This window comes from Myripristis murdjan, chromosome 3, assembly GCF_902150065.1.
Source record: "Myripristis murdjan chromosome 3, fMyrMur1.1, whole genome shotgun sequence".
NCBI lineage: Eukaryota > Metazoa > Chordata > Actinopteri > Holocentriformes > Holocentridae > Myripristis > Myripristis murdjan.
In genome coordinates this window covers 4,311,352-4,334,797 of record NC_043982.1, presented here as the reverse complement: position 1 = coordinate 4,334,797, position 23,446 = coordinate 4,311,352, and the positions used below count along the sequence as shown (strand labels likewise).

General features: G+C 41.8%; 1 protein-coding gene across 1 annotated transcript in view; it reads right to left on the bottom strand.

The window, feature by feature from the left end:
• large2 (LARGE xylosyl- and glucuronyltransferase 2) overlaps positions 1-22,743 on the bottom strand; it is an 83,317-nt gene extending 60,574 nt beyond the window's left edge. The window contains exon 1 of the mRNA XM_030048574.1: positions 22,252-22,743. The gene's annotated coding sequence lies outside the window, so the exon portion shown is untranslated. The remainder of the gene's footprint in view (positions 1-22,251) is intronic.
• Positions 22,744-23,446: the final 703 nt, after the last annotated feature.

The following is a 23,446-nucleotide window of genomic DNA, read 5'->3' as shown; positions in this document are numbered from 1 at the left end:
ATGGAAGGGAGCACAATTGTGTCTTGAAAGCGCTGGAGAGATGGTGAAGGCTGGATTCGTCAGAGCCCAGGAACAAATGCCCAACAAGTTAAAAAATGAAGAAGGAGTACAGAGACTGCAGAAAGACCCCAGTGAAAAGTGGTTCTTGATGGGGTAAGATGGGGGATTATTATGACCTCGTAGACGGCGTGCTGGGTCACGGAGCAGCAAGGCAGCAGACTGGGGCTGAATTCAGCCACAGCAATGCCGGAGCGGCCAGCGACACAGAGACACCTCCATCACAACGGTCCCAGTTCAAAGTGGAGCAAACACAGGCCACTGTGCTAGTTAGCACCTTGGCTCCCAGAATACAGAGCAGGAGCGGACAAATAGTTAGAAAATTGCTTCAATGAGAATGTCTCAGATTATTACTGTAAGGAGTAGCAAGAAAAACACTGTTCCAAGCCTGCAGGCAAGGCTTATTCCAGTTGACTTTATGAAAGGTAATATTGTAACAGAATCCATCATCTTCAGTGAGAGGCCAGGGGCTGAGAGGGAGAGAGGCAGATGGGATGGGTGAGGGGGAGGGAGGGAGCGAGGGGGAAAAGAGAGGCTTGTCTTTATTTTGTCCTGCCTGGTTCTTGCTGTGCTCCGTCCAGATGGCTGGCTCCTTTTTTGCAGCCACACAGAACAGAGGGACGCCACACGAGGCCTGTCAAAAGCCCCGGAAAATTCTGCCCTTGAGCCCAATCCAAGGCAGAGTGTGTGACAAGCCTGCCCTCCTCCCACCCCTCACCCCAACATCCTCCCACCCCTCCATGCCCCCGAATCTGCATTCACATCAGATCAAACTGCATGGGAAGATGGGTGCTGAAGTGACACAGTAGCCCGGCCCCATCCAGAGCCCCGGGGGTCCCTGGCTGTTGACTGCGACTAATAGTGTGAGTGTTGCTGTTTGTCTGCTAACAGCTCGCTGATGGCACAAGGAGCTCGGCCAGATTGGCTCGCAGTGAAACAGGAGCCATAAAGCTCTCTATACGGCCAGAGGGAGGAGGAGGACACCATTCCACCCCAAACAGAGCCCTGCCCACTGGATATGTGTGTGTGTGTGTTCATTTTGTTATGTTTTTAGATTCTTTTAGACCTTTTTTCCCTTTAATTCTTACAAACCTGAGCAAATTCACATGATTTCTTTCAAATACACGATAAAAGGCACTTTTATAATAATAATACCATAAAATTAGTAAACACCAAGAAATTACAGAAAAATATATTCATAACATGTAAAATTATACATCTGCATGCCACATCACCGATGCTTGTTCAGATCAGAATATTAGAAAAAAATGACCCAAAAATTACCAAAAAAAAAAAAAAAAATAGTAAAACTGACTAAAAAAAAAAAAAAAATCACTAAAAAACTATCAGAAAATTTGCCAAAAAAAAAAAAAAAAAAAAAAAAACAACATAAAAAAGACATAAAATTACTAGGAAAAAGGAAAAAGAAAGAAATGAAATTTTGTTAACAGGTTGAAATAAAACCTTTCAAAATAAAAGCCACACACAGGCTCCTGGGTTTCAGTGGTTAAGTGACAGTAAACACGACGTCCACCAGGATGTGCCACAGTGGTCGGTTTCTAAGGGTGCCATCACACCTCCACCTGGCTATATTGGGCCTGGCACCAGAGTGGAAAACTTTACTATGTTTGTTCACACTTCCCAATTAGCGCACACAAACTGGTGAATCACAATCACACTGACTCACAAGCAGCTTGTTCACTGGAGAGACAAAACAAGCCAAAGTGACAGGAAAATCAAACTTTAATTAAGCATGATGGACTTGTCTGTCCGCTCCTCTGTGGTGCTCATTCCAGTTAGTTTGGTTAGATCACTGGCAGAAACAGCAGCATATAAGCATCAGACCAGACTTCATTTGGATTTGTGAGGTTTTCCAAGCAGTTAGCTATCTCCTTTAACCCATAATCCCTTGGAATATGGGGTTTATTTTCTGTAACTGCTTCAGGTTACATTGGCTGCTGCATTTATTTGCCGGATCACCCTTTGGCACATAGCGCTGGCACCCTGCGGAGCTCGGTTGGACTCCCATTCAAAATAAATGTGGATAGTGCATTCCTGCTGGACCGCCAGATTCTGTGTGAATGAGCCTTGCAGCTGAATTCTTTTCAGTGTACTTGATAACACAGCGAGCAGCCTGCTGCTGGGTAAAAGATTTGGGTGGGGTTGAGATAAAAAGGATTTAGAGATGAGGTTGGGGAATTTTTGGAGGGGGGGTTTCGCTTGGATTGGAGATCCACCTATGCTTTCTCAACCGTGCAGCAACAGTACGGGGATGGGTGTCAGGAGTCGGGGCAGGAGGGGGGGAATCAAGGCAGGTCCTCCTTTCCTTTGACAGCTAATGAAAGAGACAGATAATACTGACGTTTGATCAAGAAGCACAGCGATCTAATTCTGTCTCCTCATCCCTCAAGCCACTCACAAGGGTTTCACACACTCGACACACACACACACACGTGAACAGATGTTACTGGAGGTCAAGTAAACAAGCATTTTAATCAAACAGGATCACGCAGGCTTTCACCTCATCACAAAGGTCGGGGCGAGAGGCTTTGTGTGTGTACATTTCTGAGAGGTTATGCAAGTGCCACAGCAGTAGAACTATGAATGCTGATGCACGGTTAAAGATGCCCCCGCCTCCCCCCCCCCCCTGCCTCCCCCCCACACACCCATTTAGATACCCACTCCACATGCATGATTAACCCATCGAGCCTCCCCCTCTCCTCTGCAACATTAGGCAGCGGCAGCTCCGCGGTGAAGAGCGGTGTCACTGTCAGAAAAGCCGGTTCCTCTGTTTAGGAGCGAGTCGTGGAGAATAATGAGGTTATCACAGCGCTGCTCCATGCTTCATTAGACCCTCAGAGCTCCCACGTAGCCCGCCACACAGCCTCGCAGCCGCTACATCCAGCGCTAGCCGACCAAGACTGAGCCCATTCCCTGTTGTTACAGGAGTTGCTCGGTTATGTTTGCATGTCATCTATCTTCTCTGAGCTACTGGGGGGGGGCTTCCAAGAATAGCTGCATAAGCTGTTTCAGGGGAGTACTGGCTGAGAAAACTTGACCACAGGTTGGAGGCACAGCAACCCAGTCGATTTGTCAGTGTTGGAGTGTGACATCCACATTTCAACACTTGACACGAATCAAAATCCTCCAGCGTGGGTACGCCTGTAAGTCCTCTGTTTTCAATTGTTCAAGCCGCCTCGCGAATTCACTCGTCCACACTCCCTCCGTTGAAAGGAAAGGATAAACTTAATAAATGTCAAGCAAAGCGGGGTAGTCAGGTGATTACACAGTTTTCAGACAGACTAAAGCGCCCTGTCACACAACAGTGTTACCAAGTCGCACATCGTTATGGAGGCGAAGCCTGACAAACACTTAAACGTGTACACAAGCTGGGTACACACAGGCGGCAAACTGTTACACAGTCAGCGTATTTGAACAACCTGCCTTTGACATTTACCAAAAGATTAACTACAGAATCACAGCTTTGCTCGCTCTTTCCGCCTTGCCGTTCGCCAGACTTGTAGGTTTACGTTTTACATTCCCTTATCAGAGCGACTTACAATGAATGTGCAGATAAGGTTTCATTATCTGGGATATGTAGCTGCTGGTCTACTGCACAGATACACGCTGCACATTTTCATGATTACACACTAAAAACTGCTGGGTTAAAAAATAACCCAACTTTAACCCAAGCCCTGGGGCAAAAAGGGTCCAACTACTTGTTGTGTTATTTTGACTGGAGAAACTGGGTTATGCATTTTGACCCATAATCTGGGTTAAATAAATAACCCAATTTTTCTTTTAACATGACGCAGGATTGTAGTCAATATAACCCGACTTATAGTTCATATTCATTTAGCCCACTCAACCCAAAAGTTGAGTGGGCTAAAACTTTCACACAGTATTCTTACTAATTAAGCACTTCCACATTTATAAGATTTTACTGCACGTTTCCACACAGTGTTACAGACGCTAACACACATAACGCTATTGAATTCTGAATAGGCAATCACACGCAAGTGCAGTGTCAGCGGCTAATTCAATTGTACCCTCAAAGGTGGAGCCAAGCCCTGACTACAACCCAAGCCCGAAGACACACATCACTCACGGTTTGACACTGATAACTTATCAAGTTGTAAATTATTCAATAAATAGACAATAAATAGTCTGTATAAAATGTGCAAATATGCAATATGCAAATATTCTGTGCAAACCAATAATAAAGTGCAAATATTGCGACTAAAGTGCCAAGTGCCATTATTAAAGTGCATAGTTAAGTTGTCTGTTTAAAGTGCATTTTCTACCAACCATGTTGTGCAATATTTACAAGCAAAGCCATCAGTCACTAGTAATGAAGTGCTCTTCATCACACAAACTGTTTGTAAAGTATTCAATCAATCAATCAATCAATAAGCAATCAATCAATCAAACCCAAGTCTCTGACCCAACAATGGGTTACTCTCAGAAAAAATAACCCAGAAATATTACCCAACTCGAAAAACCCCAAAATTGGGTCAAAATAAAATCTTTATAACCAAAGAAATGGTTATGGCTCTGGAAAAATAACCCAGAAATGTAACCCAACACAAGTAACACAGGAGTTTTTAGAGTGTACGTAACTACAGCAGTCTGTTTGAATGAAGTTTGGACATATTCATTCATAATGGTAGTGTTAAAGCTTAATACTGATGCTTTTTGCAAGTTAGTACCAACAGTCCACATTCCTCTCTGATGCCACACAGTCAGCATCGGTGGAAACATCAGAGCTGATTTTCCATGAAGCCGACGTTGGTCTGGCCGAACTGATGCGTCCACATTTCAACATGCTGAGCCGAGTGTTTTCACGCGAGCGCTGCATTACATCACTCTCCGCTCCCTGTCAATCAGCTGACACCCACAGAAAGAAATGGAAGTCTCCTCCAGGAAAAAAAAAAAATCCCTCAAAAACATGTCACAAGCTTGATTGTCATATCCATGTCTTTGTATTCAGGGCGTCTGTAAACCACAACTGCAGCTCATCTCAAGATTAACTTGACACTGGAAAGTTTGTATAGATAGATAGATAGATAGAGATAGATAGATACTTTATTCATCCCGAAGGAAATTCACAGTTTCCAGCAGTATCCACAGAGTACAAGATTAAGTAAATCAAAAATAAAGAATAAGTAAATCAAAAATAAAGAATAAGTAAATCAAAAATAAAGAATAAAAGATGACCCTCGAGATCTAAAGATCTAAGTACCAATGTGCAAAAAAACAATGTGCAAAAAAACAATAAAACCAGTGTGCATCGATGTATACAATGTGCATAGATGTGGGCAATGTCCAAATTCACAGTATAAACAGATGATAAATAAATAAATAAATAAATAAATGTGTGATAATCTTCACTGTGTGCAGCATGTGTTATGAGATATTGGAGGAAATGTAAATTGCCAACATGTATGTTTTGCAATGTTCATCCAAATTATATTTTACATTTTCTGTCTCACACAAAGGGGCGACATATACCACCCACATCCTTGCAGAACAAAGATGTGCAGACAGTTATTGGATCTTTTAAGAGCAGGCTTTGTGAAATGGACAGAAAGACGCCCACACACCCAGCCAGTTCACTCGCTGTCCACACCCAGTTTACTGAGGACACTGAGTTCAGGAATGCTGGCAAAATGGACCCTGCATTATTTATGAACAAGACTCACAGCTCATATAATGTGAGTGTCCGTGTATGTGTGTGGACAGCTGGGCGTGTGTGCGTGCTTTTACATCAAACTATAAAACATTGTTTTGCTTTTTATCTCTCGCTCATCCTCCGATTCTTTCTTCTTTTTATGTTCCTTTTCTCTTCTGTTACCAGCAGACTCATCGTGTTAATTTAAAGGTATAGTTCTCTCATTTGAAAAGATTTGTTATTATTCCCCCCCCCCCCAGCTTTAATGTAGGACAGTAGTGGTGCTATCTTCCTCTCATTGTTACTGAGTGCTGGATACTGGCTGGATGCTCCAAATGCTAACTGTTAGCCTCCTACCATTGAGGTGGACTTCCCCCCAGCTAACATGGGAGACGGTGGAATGGTTCTCTGAGTGTTGTGCATCAGCTGAGTGGACTCATTAGGTCGGTGGAGCCTCCTGATCAAGCCAGCGGCTGAGGCCGGAGACCCGAACCTCGCATTGGCACGGCAATAGTGACGAAGGAGCTTCAGACAAACAGCAGCACAAGACTGCACAGAAGTGGAAACGATCACGACACACGGCTATATCAAACATGCATTCACACAGAACTCCCTGTTCACGCAATCCTCATCGTGACTGGATTGCACAAACGCACATGGAGACACATACACGGAGAACAACGTGTAGGAGCAGAGGTGGAGAGGCGCCCTCACACGCTGCAGAGTCCTGACTTGCCTCCCACACGATGGTGCTTGCAAAATGGAAAGAGGAATATACTTCAAGTATATGCAATCACTGCAAACATTTGTACATGCATATGAGAGAGAGGAACATGGAGGGAGGCTTTCTGCTGGCTGGTACAGAAGTAGGCCATGCCTTAATGTACATTACTGCTGTGTCTACACATAAAACTAAGACGCATTAGTGTGTCCCCTGCCTGCCAAGGCTCCGTCCTCGGCCCCACGGTGGACTAACACCCACACAGCCTGGAACATCGAGCACAGAGTCTCTGCCTCCACTGACCTTCGTGAAATATTTAAGAAACACCCCCCCCCTCCCCCCCCCCCCCCCCCCCCCCCCCTCCCCTTTGTTCCCCAAATCAGCTTGTCACTTCTTTGCCCTTACTCAGCATCCATGGTCAGAGAAGACAGATTTCGCTGTCGCTGCTTCTTCGTCTGCGCCACACAGCTTCTGAAGAAATGGCATTAAAATCATATTCAGGTTCAGCGAGGAGAGGGGAACAGGGGAAGGTGCATGTGCGTCTGTTGGGTGTGGAGTTCACTGATGCGCCACCAAACAGAGCGCATCCCTCAATGTGTTATTCACTGGTCTGTTTCATCCATCAGCTAGGGCAGGGCCATATACTGATATTAAATCGATCTCACAATTTGAAACTAGATATCATCTGGGCTTTTAGATATCATAATATCGTGACAAAGCATAAATGTTGCCTTGTCCTGTTTTTAAAGGCTGCATTACAGTAAAGCGATGCAGATTATTGGATGCTCATCAGACTGTTTCAGGCATTCTAATATTTGTCTCTAGCTGCTTGGTCATAATATCCAAACTTAGTCATTGCTTATCAAAAACCTTGTATGTAAATATCTCGTGAAAGCACCAGTAGTCATCTCTTCAATACTGATATCGAAGTATTCAGTCAAAAATATTGTGATATTTGATTTTGTCCACATCGCTCAGCCCTACTACCAGCTGAAGAGGCTTTTTTTTTTTACCTGACCAAGCATTCCACCTGCAAGTGGCTTCAGTGAACCTGAACCCTGTTTTTCCTGTGACTGGACGATTCCTAATTCATGTTCTGTCAAAGACTTGGCCATATGCACAACCACACGAATAAAGTGAGGCTTTGGCCTCTGCACCGACTTAAAAAGAACTAGCAGAGTGACATGCTGGAGAGACCATCAAAGCCTTTTCCAGTCTAGCAGCCGCTGTAGCTGCTCAGTCTCTGGGGATGAAGCCGTCACTAGCCTAAGGCCCCCTTTCTTTCTCCCTCCTCAACCGGCACAGGACAGGAGAAGAAGAGCAGGCAGACACAGGGAACAGGCAGAGAAGTGAAGGACGGCGGGGGGGAGATAAAGGCACAGAGAGAAAAAATATGGTAAATGCAGCTCAACTGCTTAGCTTTGCATTGCCTTCCTCCAGCAGGAGTCGTTACTTATGGTGATTTGACTTGGCATGTCAAGTTTCAAGTAACATTATTTAACATTATTTTTTCATTTAGACCTACTCTGTAGGCCCGGGCCGCATCTGAATCCAGGCCACTACAACAAGGACACGGGCTGCACCAGGGGAGCCGCCAGGACGCCCTGAAAAAAAGGTCATGTTCATGTGCACTCAGTGATCAGATGTGCATTTTAGTTTAACAAAGTGACACTTATAACATGAATTTAAACCCTCTTTGAGTGGATGAAGGTGGTTATTTTTCAGACTGTTAGCTGGGGGGGGGAGTCCATTCTCAGTGGCAAGAGGCTAACAGTGAGCATGTGGAGCATCCAGCCAGTATCCAGCACTCAGTAACAAGGAGAGGAAGAGAGCACCACTACTGTCCTACAGAACAGCTGAGGCTGGGGAGGTAAAATAATATGAAATTTTTCAAAATTATGAACAGCCCTTTTAATGTTGGAAACTCTCTGCTCAGATCTGTAATTTGTTGCATTTACACTGCAACTTACACTGTGCACAATGTATTAAATACACATGCATGTATTTTCAAATACTAAAATACTGACCTGGCATTTAAGTTCAATTTGAGCTAATTAGTTTGTTTATTTAGTTATTGTCTTTATAAGTTATTTATTCATTCAAATATTTTGAGATTTCGAAATTTTTTGCTAAAAGCTTCAGATTACTGACACGACAGTGAATCTGGCAGCGATCTAGACACAGAACAAAAGCTGCCTCGCTTTATTTATTTTGACTTTGTCTCATCTTCGTTCACTCCGCCGTTAAATATAGAGCCATCTGAGGAATATCCACGAGCACAAACTGCTCACATATGAACAGGTGGCCGTATGAGCGAGTTATCAAAACCCCACCTTTGCATGTCAATCAAGAAAAGATGAGCGCGAGCAAACAAGCGCTCCCACAAAGGATGTCTTTCACACAAACACACCCTCTCCAGCTGATGCATCACTCGCTGTCACATCGGGCGTCACAGTTAGGGATGGAGCTGCCAATCAAGGGACAATAAAGGCGTGCTGGGAGCAAAGATCAGCTTGTGTAGGATAGACAAGCGAGGAAACGATAGACATGGAGAGGGAGAATGACAAGGCGTCTTCTCCAGGGACTCAGCCGTGTACTTCAGCAGCACAGCTACAAGCCCTTTCAACCTGGATACTCTGGAAAACTCTTGTGCAATTTCATGAAACCAGCCACCGATGTTGAACAATCCTCCAACCTGCAGAGCTGCACCCTCACTAACAGTTGGTTTGTTCATCACTTGTCTTCCAAGATTATTTTTCCACCAAAAAACACACATGAAGACAACACCCATGTCAAAGGACCATACCAGTGATTTTGTATGTTTATCTTAATATCGACAAATTGTATATACTTCACATTTCTGCTCATCTTTTCTCAAAGCATTCAAAATCACTGGTATGATCCTTCAACAGCACTTGAATGCAACACAGTAGTTATGGCTAAAAAAAAAAAACAAAGATCATCTAACAGCAGAAATCCCACATCCAGATCACCACCAAAATCTAATCAAATGCTCCTTGGGCCAAGAGCTATGTGTTTACCAGCCAAATCTGATAATCCTCCTGACAAACAGAGAAAGCGTCAGTGGTGAAAATAGCTGAATAAAAGCATACTTTCCAGCGTGCCTTGCAGTTGTGTTAAGCCTATGAAACCCGAGAAAATTCACTTGATTCCTTTCAAAAACACCATATATTAAAAATTGAATTGCAAGAAAATGTATAAAATATAAAATTTCCACAAATTTACAAAAAAGACAATACCTAACTAACCAAATAAATAAATAATTAAATAAATAATAAGAGTTAATTAAATTAAAAAAAAAAAAAAAAAAAAAAAAAAACAAACAAACAGGAAATGTCCAGAATATTTTGCAATAATTTTACACAATATCATAAAATGAGAATATATTACCACAAAATTGACAAAACTACCAGAATTACCAGTTATTATAATTACATATTTAAAATTAACTTTCAAGAATATTACCATCCAATTACCACAAAATACTCTAGATGTACTATAGAATGGGGAAGCCACTGCCTCCTGAGCCCATATGCACAGAGCCAGCTGCCTGCACCATAAAACATACATAAAACAACAGTGGGACACAGTTCATGAACTGAGAACTTAAGTTCATTCAGTGAGTTTTCTGTCACCAGAACAACTTATAAACAACTTTCAACTGTAGCAAGGCAGCACTAAAGAATATATTTTTCAGTTGAAGTATCTTAATGTGCAGTGTATTTTCCCATGTTTCATCAGCTGCCTCACCACAGAGCTTGTTCCATCTTGTCTAGGTGTGTTGCTGTCTCAATACAGCATTAACGGACCAAAAGGCTCTTCTAAAAATCAATTTCCAAAGCACATTGTTTTCTATACATGCACGATCACTCTGTAATTGAGACACGTTTGCTGGCTGGCTGTGACTGCCTGCCCACAGGCAACACTGTGTGAAGGAGTCCAAAATAACAGTTGTCAGATCATGGATGAACTGAAAATTAAACATGCACATGGCATCAATAGATAATGAGAATCAGAATTGGTGAGAATGGACTGCTGTAATTAAAAAAAAAGCTGAAAGCTAGAGTCAGTTTAGCCTCTTACCTATAAGATCCAGGTGGACACGTCAGCTGGGAAAAACGTCATCCCACCTTTGTACTCTGGGTATAACAGAAATTCCTTTGAGACTTGAGCTAATGTCTCTCCACAGCCAACCCCCTCTCACAATGACACCCAATAATAGGTGCTCTGAATAACAAGTGACAGGCCCAGAGGACAAAAGATCCTGCCCTGGAGGGAGCCAACACCTCTAGTGGTAAAAACCCTCCTTCCACCTCTTGACACATTCATAGCCCCTGCCCCCACCCCATCCCAATTCCCATCCAAACCCTCCCACTCCCCACTCAAGCCATCTTTACAAAGCATGGTGAGGATAGCCACCAATGAGCCACTGAGGCCAAATCTAGCCACTCTCTCCTGTCCATGGATGAAGTGACAAATAAAAACCTTCATAAATCACCAAAAGCAGCAGTATAAACAGAAATCATTCTCACAACAGAAAACCCTTCACTACGTTTACTTATTGCGTGTAACCAAGTTATGGTAGGATATTGTGTAATGTGTTTCCACGTGTTACCTTACCGTGATTACTCAACACCTCACTGAAGGGGTGCTTATCATATTGTGCGATGTTAAGATACAAGCGTATGGACCAACTGCAATGTTTCTTTGCAATAATGTCCAGGTAGAAGACATCTGCATTCTGTGCATATGACATCTCAATGGCAAAGAGCAAACGTTGGCAAAAGAAGAAGCGGAAGAGGAAGCTGAGTTGTGAATCCAGTTCAAAAGAGAATGGTGTATTTGGGGGTGCTGGGTTACGGTAACTAGTGGAAAAGGGGGGCAAATTTTTTGATTTCCATCTGAAAAGCGCAAACTTGCTCCCTAAACTACAGACCTTTAACTGGCAGGGAGCCCTACTTCCACTAGATGGCACACTTTTGTAGATTTTTGGCTTATCATAGACACTAGCTGAACAATACGGAAATACAAAATAATCATAGAATAATCACATTAGAAACGCCACACTTTTCAAACCATTATGTTTAATTGTATATCTTTGAGAAGCAATCAGGGTTCCACATCATGGTGGTGACCATGAAAAAAAAAAAAAAAAAAAAAAAAAAAAAACTCATTCAAAGAGAATGTTTTTGGATCCATTGTGTAGACATCACCAAAAGGTTTACGTGAAGAATCATAGCCTGTTTTTATTATGGTATTTTTTGTGAGGGTTTTTTAGGCTGCTTGCACATATGATAATGTATGATTTGTGTAGGCTATTTATTTGGTGTGCTGCATGTCACTGCCTAGTCTGTGCTGCATGGTTTGCCTGGAGCCCCTGATTCTGCTGTTACGCCAGCCTGATTATAAATAGGAATCACCTGTGAGAAAACCACTTTGTTTGTTTGCCAAAAAAGCACACTGAGGATGGGCGTCTTTGCCAAAACGTCTGTGCAGCAATAAAGAGATTATTATTGGAAAGCTGTCCTGGACTCTTACTCACTTTGATATTTTGAGGCTTCAGCACCCAGTATTTAAGCATACTTAAAGGACCATGCCAGTGATTGTGCATGTTTAGCATTACATCTAAAAAATATATTCTTCATGCATCTGCAAATCTTTTCCCTAAGCGAGCAGTTGCATTTTAGAACTCCAATATCATTTTTCCTTCCTTTTATCCAGCCATTGGTTTCCATTCATTCCACTACGATATGAAAATGAACTTTCAGAGACTTCAGACTTTCTTCACACCAGTATTCATCACTGTAATACCGCCTGCCAGCAGCAGCACAGTTGTGGTTTGATGACTTGACATTAGGTGAAATGAACCGCTCTTTCTCCCAGGGAACAGTCCCCCGCAAAATGTTTGCTTTCCACAGCCAATTATCAGTTCTGTGGTTGATGAATAATGATGACTTTGTTAGGGCACATAAGCAGAACATTATAAGGTGGCCACCCAAAACTCATATTTAAAAACTGAGTCATTTTGATTATACGTTGTGAAATCTTTAGTAATCTTTAATACCCCTGCATGATTTGCAAAATGGTTTGTTGCAATGTAAAATGTGGGTAAACTGTAGTTAATGGGGCGAATACTGGTATGATCCTTTATATGTGGATTGAGTGTATCTTGGACAACTATTATTAATGAATTACTCCAAATCTGAAAATTGGATTTCCACCCGACCGTACATTTCCCCGGCTTTTACCACTGCTGCACCCGACTCACAGAGAGCAATTTGGTTTTTTATCAGAAAACCTTAAAAATAGATGTCAGTCTGAGAACAAACAGTAAAACGCCTTGCCTCTCAGCTTTTTTTTTTTTTCAAGCTCATTGAGCCCATCAAGTCAGTCAAGAGAAGGTTTTTCTAGGTCATCAGTCACATGTCTGTCAGACACTGATTGAATCCAAACAGGACCAGGAGGAAAAACATGATTTGACCTGTGACCTGCATTTTTCAGTCTTGTCTATAATCTACAAAAGAAAAGGGAATGTGCGCACAGAATAACTCCTCCTTTACTGTACGCCTTCAGTGCTCTTTGAGCTGACTGTGGGAGTCATCCTATGATTTGATGCCTTTTATAGACCCTTGTGTGTGTGTGTGTGTCTGTGGAGTATGAAAGGCTCTGGGTGGGTGTGTGAGCAGCTAGAAGACAGTCCTCACAGGCTTCCTCTATTTAATGGCACAGCGGCGTGTTGCATCAATGATTGATGCAAGGTTATTACAGCAGGAGTCTAAAACATAGATGAAATTAGGATGTGCTAGGAGTTGAAATGCTGTTAAACACTGAAAAAATCCAATAATATGTCTTTCTGCAAAAACTCAAACTATACATACATTTAAAAATGAATTCATAATGTATTGTTTGTATTACACAATGTTGTATCTATGTCATATTTTTGAAAAATGCCAGCCCTGCCAAAGATAGTAAAACTACAACAAAAAACAACTAAAACTAGCAAACATACACTGAAAACTTATTCAAACTAAACAAACTGAGATAAAATAGCTAGATATGTGAAATCATAACTAAACATACAGGATATGGTATGCATTAGTAGAGAACACAGGCCCAGCAAACCGACACACACTGAGGGAAATCTCTCCTATCAATCTTTGGCCCCCCTACCAAAAGCCTGCGATCTCCATAATGTGAGTTGGTCTTAAAATCAGTGCTCAGCCGAGCACAAAAACACAAGTGTGTGATTAAATAAATGACAATATAACTCCTCTCAGCAGACGTTTTCACTACATTGCATAAATCAAAGAAGGGTGTGTATAAATGTGTTGTAAAAGCAGTGATATACCATTTTTGTAGTAGGAGACTTTGACTTGCACTTGTTAACACTTAATCCTCATTATTGGCAGACATAAATCTGACAAACACCACTCAGCTATAGCGGATGTAAAGCACAAACACAGCAAGCACCTCAAATCAATCAGTCCCTTCAGCAGGATTAGTGTGCAAGCCAGCAAATTATGCACGTCTTCAATTATCTATAAAGCCTGGTCTCCCAAAATTTGGTGAAATGAAAATTATGTTTTGGCATGCAAATAAGGTGCCGTGTGTAGGAAAAGTGAGTGAAGAGCAGAGCGGTATGTGAAGAAAACGTGCCTAGAAACTGAAAGGGGTTACTGAATGGAAAATCGAAAAACCCAGAACAATCTAACAACCCATGTTCAACTCCAGCTCGACCCATTTTCTAACGGGAGTGAAGTTTTCACCATGACCAAACCTTAAAGGGACAGTTCACCCATTTTGAAATATTGTTATATCATTTCACCCCCAAGAGCAACAACGGTGGCTGAAAGGTTGGTGAAACATGATAGAGGGGTGCAGAGGAAAAGAAGAAGTTAGCCAAGACACTGGGCACAATAACAACATCAAACATCAAGCAATCTCCTTCTGTCTCTGTGGTGGCTACTGCTGCTCTGGTGTGGAGTGAAACGGGAAATGCAAAAGTTACCGAATCTTTAACAGGAAAATAAAGTTATAAACAGCAAAACTATCATCCGTGTGCACTCAGTTGTTGTTAACCTCGTGCTGTGGCGTGGCTTTTCCACTAGGTGGGGCTACAGCCCTCGGTAGTGTTGCAAAGGGGTGGAAAGTTTCCGGTAAATTTCCCGGAAAGTTTCCGAAGATTCCCATGGGAATTTTCACACTGGAATATTGAAAATTTTCAGAAGATTTTTGCTGTCATTTTTTTTTCAAATTTTCCGAAAATTCCCAGGAAAATTCGGCTCGGGAATTTTGGGAATTTTTTTTTTTTTTTTTTTTTTTTTTTTGTCATCAATTTGAATGAGGTTTTTAAAAAGTTTCCATGGAAATTTAAGCTTGGGAATTTTGGACATTTTCGTTTTTGTTGTTGTTAACTTAAGGTGAATGGGGCAAAAATAAAAAATAATCAATAAAATGAATGCCAACATCAATATCACCATTTTGGAAATGGAAACCCTAATGTCCTGAACTCAGGACTCACCTCTAACCCAAAGGCCACAATGCCAGCATACTGTAAAATCATCATCCCCACACCCCAGTGTGTTAAATAAACACACCTCAACTTTGCATTTTGGTGGAAACAAATATGTTGCATGATTCAATGCAAATTCAACTGTGCACCATGATTCACATATGCAAATAATTTCGAGCACATTTCGACCACAATATCACAACCACACGCCACAATCACAGGCCACCAGGAGAAGCCCAACATGTCACACACATACAGCCAGCAGGTGGAGAAAAATCTGCCCTTCGACACACAGACAAAGACACTAGGCAACATTATTTATCACACATTTCTGTATTAGTTTGATTTACGTGAGAGTGACAAATGAAATTTATACACACACACAACTATAACAAAAACTGTTTTTAATTACAATATGTACTGCAGGAGTGGCAGCACCCTAGTGCCCTTGATGGACCACACACGCCTGGTTACACTGTCTTTGAGTGGATTAAGGCAGCTATTTTTCAGAATGTTAGCTGGGGGGAAGTCCAGCTCAATGGCAGGAGGCTAACAGTTAGCATTTGGAGCATCCAGCCAGTAACCAGCACTCAGTAACAATGAGAGGAAGATAGAAACACTACTGTCCTACACAACAGCTAGAGGTGGAGTGAAATAATGTCACATGTTCCAAAATGGGTGAACTATACCCTTAAGGTAACATAACAAGCATGTGCAGTTATCCAGTGCCTGCTTTTGTCTTTTCCTGATGGAGAATCTTCATAGTATCATCACCAAAATCACTAAGTATCCAAACCCCAGAAATCTATCCATGAGAAATTATCTCTGCTGTGACCTAGCTTTAATCTCCAGAAGGATTTACATGCATACAGCCATACATGCACAAATGGATGAGACACTGGCCAACAACAAAAAAGATAGTGTATGCCTACATCCAGCTGGAGGGTGTAGGTCAACATTTTCTGATGAATAGGGAGGAAAAGAAACTTGAGCTACGGTCAGACGGGAAGGAGATAGCGAGAGAGAGGAGGGAGAAATGCTCGCTACACTCCAGTTGCATCAGAATCCATATTGATTTGTTCTGTTAAAACATCCTGTTGCACAACACAGTGGAGGCAGAGAGAGGGAAAAACTCTGCATAAATTAAAGACGCAGTGTAAAGATATCAGCAAGGACATCTATGGAAAACGCTGCACCACCGGAGCTCAGAGCGTCACAGTTACTCTGCACGGCTACACCTCCTGGCAACTGTTTCCATTAAAGTGGAAAATAAAACCATGTGTGCATGCCTATGTGCAAATCTATGTGTGTGTGTGTGTGTGTGTGTGTGTGTGTGTATGTATGTGTGAGTGTGTGTGAAACCGGGGAGCCAAGGCTGGCTAATGTGTCTTTCTGCTTGGTCAAACATGTTATTTATTTGTCATTGTGTGTTGCCACAGGCAATAAATATATCTGTAATTACCCACACAGCCGTCAGGTGGGGTTAATGGAGAAACCATTACCATTGAAGAAAGCAGAGAGGGATAAGGGGAATGAAGACAGAGAAGAAGGGATGACTGTGTAACACAAGTATCCATGCAGTAATATGTAGTTTAATATAATTAAACAAAATCATTGTGCGTAGTCATTGACTTGGTCGGCCTACAGAGTGAATATGAGCTTCCTTTCTTCTGGTCCCCCCATTAACTCCCAGCTCCACCTTCACATGCCTTTTCTTATCCTAATGAGTATCCTCATATCATATCATAATCAGGTTATTAGTTATTAATTACTCCCATCAAATATTTGCTGTAATGTTATCGCTGACAGTCATGATGGCTGGATGTGCCTGTTAGTTTATCCCTTTGGAACCCAGGAGCCCATGGGCAGGCTTCTGTGTGGACACATTCGTGTTTCAAAAATTCCTTTATTCCAGTTTATTTTTAAAAATAGCCGACATTTTTTTCATCGGAAAGCATGGAGTTAATAAATAAATAACCATAAAAAATAACAACACAGTTAAAAACAAATGTTCCCAAGAAAGAATGAAAAAAGTCAAAAAAAAAAAAAAAAAAAAAAAGAAAAATGATATTGTTCACTGGACGATCTGTCCATTTTTTGCTATGATTTATTTTATTTTTGCTTCCCCAAATCTCTTCATGTATGAGCAGTGACATAACATAATTGTGTAGTGATCGCATTGCTTTTGCCGTGTAATGGAGAGGAGATGAAGTGCCATAATTATTCTGTGCTTTTCATGTTCATGTCAAAAATAAATGGATACCGCCTCAAAGATGCTGGTTCAAGTCCTTCTTCACACACACACACACACACACACACACACACACACGGACAACACAGTGAATGATGGGGGATACCAGGGTGAGGGACGTAGAGATGGAGGAATGACGGAAGGCAATGGGAGGCCTTTCATAGTCAGCCATGGGTATAATCAGCAGATTTTACCCAATAATTATGATTATTATGAATATGTCTTCCATCTTGCTGCTGAGACATGGGCCAGCAAATTAGACAGAAGACCAAATGAAAAAAAAAAAAGAGAACATCAAAATGAAAAAGGTAAAAGATTATAGGGAGGACTGTGATTGACTGATTCCTCTCAAAAGCCAGGCTTATATTATTATTATTATTATCAATATTATTATTATTAGAAGGAGAGGAGGGCCTTTCCTCAGCAAAGGTAATAAAGTGCTGTGAAATATAATAGTTGATGTTTAAAATGGTGTAATAAAATGTATTATTAAACCATTACTGTGGCTGTGAGAGGTGCTGACTCCACTACAGCCCACTCAGCAGAACACAAGAAGCACAAGATTGTGTAACAGTAATACTGTGCCACCACATAACTTTGAGATAATTATAACACTATAGGCTTTACAGTTCACTTTACAGTTCAGCAGACAATGTAATGTGCTTTCAAATGCTTGTTAAGCAAACACAGGAAATTAAAAGGATGTACTACTACCGAACAATTTAGACGTCCTAGAAGAAGATATAAAACTAATAATAAAGTATTTCACATGTTTTACATGAAGCAAAATTAACCTTTGGTAGAGTGTTGGGTTGTTTGGGTGTGATTTGAGTCCACATGATGGTGAAACATCCTCATCAGTTGCTCTGTGCTCCACTGTGCTGCTAATCCACAACACTGTATATATTTCTCCATTCACTTCCATGGCAAAACAGCTCCGAAAATAACACTTTTAGCACATAAATGAATGCGAACAAAGCAGATGATGCCTCTATAAAGCATCAAGTGCCAATAGCTATTTTTAAGGAAATTGAACAGCTCCTTTCTTGTTATTTTCCCATTTGAACCGGAAAGTAGATCTGGCAGGTATCATCTGCAGATACGTACCTTCTGTGCAGTAACCTGTTGGCAGGAAGAAATGAGTACTTTCACAAATAATTGAAAGAAATCAATACATCTATTGCAGTCCAAACAGCAGCTGTATGATCTTTACGATTGCTCTTCCACTATCCCTTTCATCTGTAGATAGACAACCCGGCTAAATTACAGCATCCCATGTAGGAAGTAAATCACACTGATCCTTGGTAAACAGGAACATGCTTCATCACTCCCATGATACCAAACTACAGGGCTCAAGACAAGACAGGTTACAGTGTCACAGTAAGATATGTTTGGTAACAAGTCTACCTTATCATATTCACTCTTACTCACAACACTGGCTCTGCTGACCAGCACTCACACCACACTTTACTCCAGCTATTAGTCCCCCTTGACCTCCTTACGCTCTGTGTTTAAACACGGCAGATGCCATGCCACTCCCAGTATCATTTGGTGGGTTTGCACAATTGATATTATTTAAATGTTCATCACTGAATAAAAGCATCAAACAAAAGCATTGAGAAAAAGCAAAAAAGTTGTTTTGTATTTGCTTCTCTATCGTTGCCGCTGCAATGTTACTTTTTTTCCCAAGCCAGAAAAAAAAACATAGAAATGACCTCATGTTAGGGATACTACTTTACAAATGAATGCCAAAAGCTGACATATTTCATATTACTTGCCACATCAGCAAGATTTTCCCAAATTTTAAATGTCACTTGATCCTTCAGGCATCCAATTTGTAATGTCAAACATGGTTGTGTGCACTTGCAGTGTAAGTGTATTATTAGTACGCATCATGCAGAGAAATAAAATAGGTCCCACAGAGGACCCCTGAGGTACTCCACAACAAAACTAGAACACTAGATACCCAAAACATCAGAGAACAGTCTATCAAAGAGGTGTAAACCAATTAAGCGCAGTGCCTCTAATTCATAATGTCTGTGATGTTCAGAGAAAACTGTATGATCAACAGTGACAATGGAAGGTTTAAGGATTACAGTAAAAAAAAAAAAAAAAAAAAAAAAAAAAAAAAAAAAAAAAAACAGCAGCTGTTGTTCTTTCTTTGGTACAGACTAAATTAGAGTTTTAAGAATAATTGTTTTTTGCTCAGGTCATCACCTCTCAAAAGCCAGGTCGTCACTAACCTTGGAGACACTTGGAGAGCTTGGAGAAACAGATCCATAATTACTAAGAAAGTGAGGCTTGAATGATTCTTTTTAGAAGGGCCTTGGTTGAAGGAGTTTATTATCAGACATTGTCCTATGACCTGAGCCCAGTCTTTCACAGTGTGGTATGACATCCCTGGACTGAGGAGATTTCCACTATTTGAGTGCTATCACTCATTTTTTATGAGCAATGTAATGGGTGATGATTATGCAAGCACTTGAATCTCCCAAGATACTGTCCAGCATCTAATTGTGAAACCTCTGCTCTGTGTTCTTTATCCCTTGTCCCTTTCTGCATCTTATTTTCATTTCTGTTCTGCAACCTCTCCCCTGTTGCTCTCTCTCTCCTCTCTCTGTGATTAATTACCAACCCTGCCATCTGTCACCACAGTAACAGGTCACAGCATAGACTGATCTCCACATCTGACCACCAATGGTGAAGTGTTACCATGTGTATTGTGTACAAACACTTCCATTATTAAACATGATATTGTACCACAGAGCGTCATCTGTGGTGACAGCAGAGAGGACCCACTCTTACTCATTTTAGTCAAGAACACGATTCATATTCACGTTTGCAGCCCAGGCCTTTTTTTTTATAGTGTCTCACGCACACACACACACACACGCACACACACACATACACACAGACACACCTCACTGCCCAAATGCATTAACCATGTTCTGGTAGTGGAAGCTATGCGTCAGCGATTCCCCCTACTAACTCCACTAACTATTGCATTAACATAAAGTGCTAGAGGTTAGGTGTGAAATAGGCTGTGACAGCGCGGCTACACCGAGTCACAAGCCAGCGGCCTGGGGACAGAGAGCCAAACCCACGGAAGTCATCAAGAATTTCAGCCGCACACTTCAGGGATTTCCACCCAAAACGTAAATGGCATTTCTCATTTCCTAAATTGGATTTTACAGTTCCTAGACAGGCTAAGCGTGAAGTGAATAAGGGCAGCAGGAGCTAAGCGCCGGGAATGGGGTTGGTGCAAGCTCTTTATATTACTCTGGTGCTCCCGCTAACAGATGATGAATATTTAAATATCGCACTCTGAAACATCCAGGTTGAGTATTTACCTCCCTTATTAGAGAGGGGAAGAGAGAGAGAGACGGAGAAAAACAAATGCAGGGCAGGGAGAAAAGCAGCAAAAAAACATAAAGGTCCACATTTTTCCCAGGTTTTCTGTGTGCTTTCCACCATTACACAGCGATGAGCGCAAAGCACATAGAGAGTAAAGTAAAACACATAAAACACACAGACAGAGCCATCAGATCCACTCCACAGAAAAAAGAACAGTGCCTAGGGCCCCATTTTCAGTTTCTGGTAATTTTCTAGGGTTTTAGTGTGTTTTTTTCTGTTTTAATTGTTTTTTTTATTTGTTTCTGGCAACTTTCTTGCTTACTTGATCTTCCTATTTTTTTTTTTTTAAGTAATTAAGTGAATTTTTTTTTTTAGGTTTCATAGGGTTAAACCATTCAAAAATTCACTTCAAGTGCCAAAATTAGTAAAATAAATAATTAGATAAATTAATAAAAACAAGGAAATGGTCTGAAAATTAGTACACACATAAAAATCAATATATAAAATCAGATTACAAGAAAAAAGGATCATAAAATTACCCCTTCAAAAATATCAAAAAAAAGAAGACCCCCCCCACCCCCACCACCCACACACACACAGACATGAAAAATAAAAAAAATAATAACTCAAGTGAATTTTGCTCAGAGGGTGAAATAAAAGCTTTCAGTTTGCTCATTTTTTGGACCTTCATTGATCTGGTGTAAAATGCAGGGGCCCCGATCTGTGTGTTGCCCAGGACCCCCAAATATCTTGGGACGGCACTGACGTTACAAGATGAGGAAGGGACAGGGATGACCAAGAGGAAGCAGCAAGCACTGTTTGGAGTGTTAAAGAAGTAACAGCTGTTACAACAAGAGCCCGGCCACGGGCAACAGTGTGTATGTGTGTATGTGTATAAATGTGCGTGACAAGGTGCACGCAATTATATCTGCATGCTGTTATGCCTTTCTGGGAGCAGGTTGTTTGCATATGAAGTGTCAGTGAAGTGTAACTGGGGCTGAGGAGGGTCAGGGTGGAGAAACAGTGCCAGATGGGAGAGAGAGAGAGAGAGAGAGAGAGCGAGAGAGAGAGAGAGAGAGAGAGAGAGAGAGAGAGAGAGAGAGAGAGTGTGTGTGTGTGTGCGTGTGTGTGTGTGTGTGTGTGTGTGTGTGACTACTGACGAGGGGGGTTCTGGCACAGCGGATAAGAATGTGGCTCAATTAGACTTTGTCCAAGACCAATCACATGGACCTGGCTAACATGCACATGCTCACACACACACTTCTATGTAGGGAAATGTACACACACAACCCACTGAAAGAAGAATTACACGAGATGTAATGAGATCTAAACAGAGTCGCAAGAGCTTGAAGCAGCTTTCTGTATGGAGTTTCTAGATCCACCATCTAAAGCAGGACGCTGTGTCTCATACTGAGGCGTTAAAGTTAAGCACATTATGGCTCAGTATGGAAGTTGAGTCCCCATCTTAAGACATTTCCTTAGAAAGGGTTTCACGTTTAGATGGAAAATCATCAATATGTTTCAAATATTGTCTGAAAGATTTTATCCAAATTTTATATTTAGCATTTTGGAATAAAATCTCTCATGTAATCTTATTCATTCTAGATAAAATCAGGGCTGTCCCGTCTTCATGCACTACAGAGGCAGTAAAAGTCTCCCCTTACCTGCTTTTCTTGGAGGTGTTACTTCCACTCCAGCTGTGAGCCGTGATTCACTCTATATCCAAATCCCGGGGATTTGTAAACCATCCGAAAGCCATCCAGAATCAGGGAAAAGCATCTGCAGGAGAGAGTGGCATTCTCTCAGATCCAGAGTGTGTGTGTTTATGTGTGTGTCTGTCACACTCGGGTACTCAAGTCACACATTATCAGCTGTAAGCAGTGCTGCAAAACTACCCTCTGAGTAGTGCTCGCACTCACATCAAAAACACACACACACACTCGATGAAGTGAGTCAGCCTTCTGGTGGACGACAGGCACAGTGTCACCTCCAGAGCTCCAGTGGAAGGGGCTGGGTCGCTGGAGAGATCCCCCCTGATTGAGTCCCCTGCCTGGGTCGGGAGAGTCAGGGCTGTGCTGTGTGGCTTAAGCCGACGCTGCAAAGATGAGCGACAACCTCTCTGTGGTTCTGTCTCTTTCTGTCTCTCATTCATGTGCCGGTGCTAGCTGGGAGCGCATACATCACACTCGGCTCTCCACTGAGCTCCCTCTGAAAAATGAGGCAGCCTGCAGCACCACCCCTTCCAGGATAAGCCCAGCCCTCACACACACACAGCCAATAGCAGAGGCTGTCCATTCTCTAACTTACCCCCTCCTCTCTCTCTCTCTCTCTCTCTCTCTCACTCACTCTCTCTCTCTCTCACACACACACACACACACACACACACACACACACAGCCCGCCCTCTCCCTGAGACAATTTGGGGATGTCTGCATGCAGACAAAGGCACAGGTTCTCAATGAGGGGCGATCATATATACACTCTCACTAACACAAGCAGACAAACACTCCCAGACTGTCAACGGCTCAGCAGGCTGGTGAAATGCCTCTGTCACCTTTTCACTGAGCTACACTCAGTTCATTTACACTGCTGTTTTAAAGAGTTACTCCACACATAATGCATGATGAGCCTATTATAAGTTTGAGTGTAGCGATGAAAAACAGAAACAAGTAGTTTGTACAAAAAAGTCTGAATTAAGCACAGGGCTGCTGTTAATATTAACACCATTACATGCAATGTGTCAATGAGTTAGTTCACGTCCAAACATTTAAAGAAAATGTTAGAAAACCATAAAGATTAAAGTAAATTTAACAAGAGCCGGATACTAGGGAGAGATTTTTTAGTGGATCACTATGACATA